The 2,756-nt window shown below is 38.4% G+C and overlaps 1 non-coding gene across 1 annotated transcript; it reads left to right on the top strand.

The window, feature by feature from the left end:
* The first annotated feature begins 2,249 nt into the window (after positions 1-2,249).
* LOC116583744 lies at positions 2,250-2,357 on the top strand. Its single transcript, XR_004282858.1, has one exon. It is a non-coding gene; the product is annotated as a U6 spliceosomal RNA (small nuclear RNA).
* Positions 2,358-2,756: the final 399 nt, after the last annotated feature.

Below are 2,756 nucleotides of genomic sequence, written 5' to 3' on the forward strand. Positions count from 1 at the left end.
GTGTGTGTTGAGTTTGAGGAGTTCCTTATAGATCCTGCATATCAACCTTTTGTCTGTACTGTCATTTGCAAATATCTTCTCCCATTCCGTGGGTTGCCTCTTTGTTTTCTTGACTGTTTCCTTTGCTGTGTAGAAGCTTTTGATTTTGATGAAGGCCCAAAAGTTCATCTTCGCTTTTGTTTCCTTTGCCTTTGGAGAGATATCTTGAAAGAATTTGCTGTGACTGATATCAAAGAGATTGTTGCCTACGTTCTCCTCTAAGATTCTGATGGATTCCTGTCTCACATTGAGGGCTTTTATCCATTTTGAGTTTATTTTTGTGTACAGTGTAAGAGAATGGTCGAGTTTATTCTTCTACATATAGCTGTCCAGTTTTCCCAGGACCATTTATTGAAGAGACTGTCTTTTTTCCACTGTATATTTTTTCCTGTTTTGTCGAAGATTAATTGACCATAGAGTTGAGGGTCCATATCTGGGCTCTCTACTCTGTTCCACTGGTCTATGTGTCTGTTTTTATGCCAGTACCATGCTGTCTTGGTGATCACAGCTTTGTAGTAAAGCTTGAAATCAGGTAACGTGATGCCCCCAGTTTTATTTTTGTTTTTCAGCATTTCCTTAGCGATTCGGGGTCTCTTCTGATTCCATACAAATTTTAGGATTATTTGCTCCAGCTCTTTGAAGAATACTGGTGGAATTTTGATCAGAATAGCATTAAAAGTATAGATTGCTCTAGGCAGTATATACATTTTAACAATGTTTTTTCTTCCAATCCAAGAGCATGGAATCCTCTTCCATCTTTTTGTGTCTTCTTCAATTTCTTTCATGAGTGTTCTGTAGTTCCTTGAGTACACATCCTTTACCTCTTTGGTTAGGTTTATTCCCAGGTATCTTATGGTTCTTGGTGCTATAGTAAATTGAATCAATTCTCTAATTTCCCTTTCTGTATTTTCATTGTTAGTGTATAAGAAAGCCACTGATTTCTGCACATTGACTTTGTATCCTGCCACGTTGCTGAATTGCTATATGAGTTCTAGTAGTTTGGGGGTGGAGTCTTTTGGGTTTTCCATATAAAGAATCATGTCATCTGCGAAGAGAGAGAGTTTGACTTCTTCACTACCAATTTGGATACCTTTTATTTTCCTTTGTTGTCTGATTGCTGTTGCTAGGACTTCTAATACTATGTTGAACAAGAGTGGTGAGAGTGGGCATCCTTGTCGTGTTCCTGTTCTCAACGGGAAGGACGCAAGCTTTTTCCCTTTGAGGATGATATTTGCTGTGGGTCTTTCATAGATAGATTTGATGAAGTTCAGGAATGTTCCCTCTATCCCTATACTTTGAAGAGTTTTAATCAGGAACGGGTGCTGGATTTTGTCAAATGCTTTTTCTGCATCAATTGAGAGGACCATGTGGTTCTTCTCTCTTCTCTTATTAATTTGTTCTATCACATTGGTTGATTTGCGAAAGTTGAACCATCCTTGTAGCTCAGGGATGAATCCCACCTGGTCATGGTGGATAATCATTTTGATGTGCTGTTGGATCCTGTTGGCTAGGATCTTGTTGAGATTCTTAGCATCCATATTCATCAGTGATATTGGTCTGAAATTCTCCTTTTTGGTAGGGTCTTTGCCCGGTTTGGGGATCAAGGTAATGCTGGCTTCATAGAAAGAGTCAGGAAGTTTTCCTTCTGCTTCAATTTTTTGAAGCAGCTTCAGGAGAATAGGTGTTATTTCTTCTTTGAAAGTTTGGTAGAATTCCCTAGGGAATCCATCAGGTCCTGGGCTCTTGTTTTTTGGGAGGTTTTTGATCACCACTTCAATCTCATTACTAGATATTGGTCTATTCAGGTTGTCAATTTCTTCCTGATTCAATTTTGGGAGTTTATAGTTTTCCAGGAATGCATCCATTTCATCTAGGTTGCTTAGCTTATTGGCATATAACTGTTGATATTAACTTCTGATGATTGTTTCTACTTCCTTGGTGTTCGTTGTGATCTCTTCCTTTTCATTCATAATTTTTTTTTTCTGAACTTCTTTTTATCCTCTTTCTCTCTCCCACAATTTAGGGTCTCTTCTGATTTGGTTAAACCACATTTTCCTAGGGTCCTTGTCACTCTTTTAGTATTTTATTTGCTCCTTCATATATTCTTATCTGGACAAAATAACAAGGCAGAATAACCCAGTACAAAAAAAAAAAAAAGGTATAAGAGGCAGTTCCGAAAGTTAGGGACCTAATCAATATGGACATTGGTAGTGCTCGCTTCGGCAGCACATATACTAAAAATTGGAACGATACAGAGAAGATTAGCATGGCCCCTGCGCAAGGATGACACACAAATTCGTGAAGCGTTCCATATTTTTAGACACATGCAGAAAAATGAAATTGGACCATTTCCTTACACCACACACAAAAATAGACTCAAAATGGATGAAGGACCTCAATGTGCGAAAGGAATCCATCAAAATCCTTGAGGAGAACACAGGCAGCAACCTCTTTGACCTCAACCGCAGCAACATCTTCCTAGGAACAACGCAAAAGGCAAGGGAAGCAAGGGCAAAAATGAACTATTGGGATTTCATCAAGATCAAAAGCTTTTGCACAGCAAAGGAAACAGTTAACAAAATCAAAAGACAACTGACAGAATGGGAGAAGATATTTGCAAATGACATATCAGATAAAGGACTAGTGTCCAGAATCTATAAAGAACTTAGCAAACTCAACACCCAAAGAACAAATAATCCAATCAAGAAATGGGCAGA

The sequence above is a fragment of the Mustela erminea genome, chromosome X (genome assembly GCF_009829155.1).
Source record: "Mustela erminea isolate mMusErm1 chromosome X, mMusErm1.Pri, whole genome shotgun sequence".
NCBI classification, from domain to species: Eukaryota; Metazoa; Chordata; class Mammalia; order Carnivora; family Mustelidae; genus Mustela; species Mustela erminea.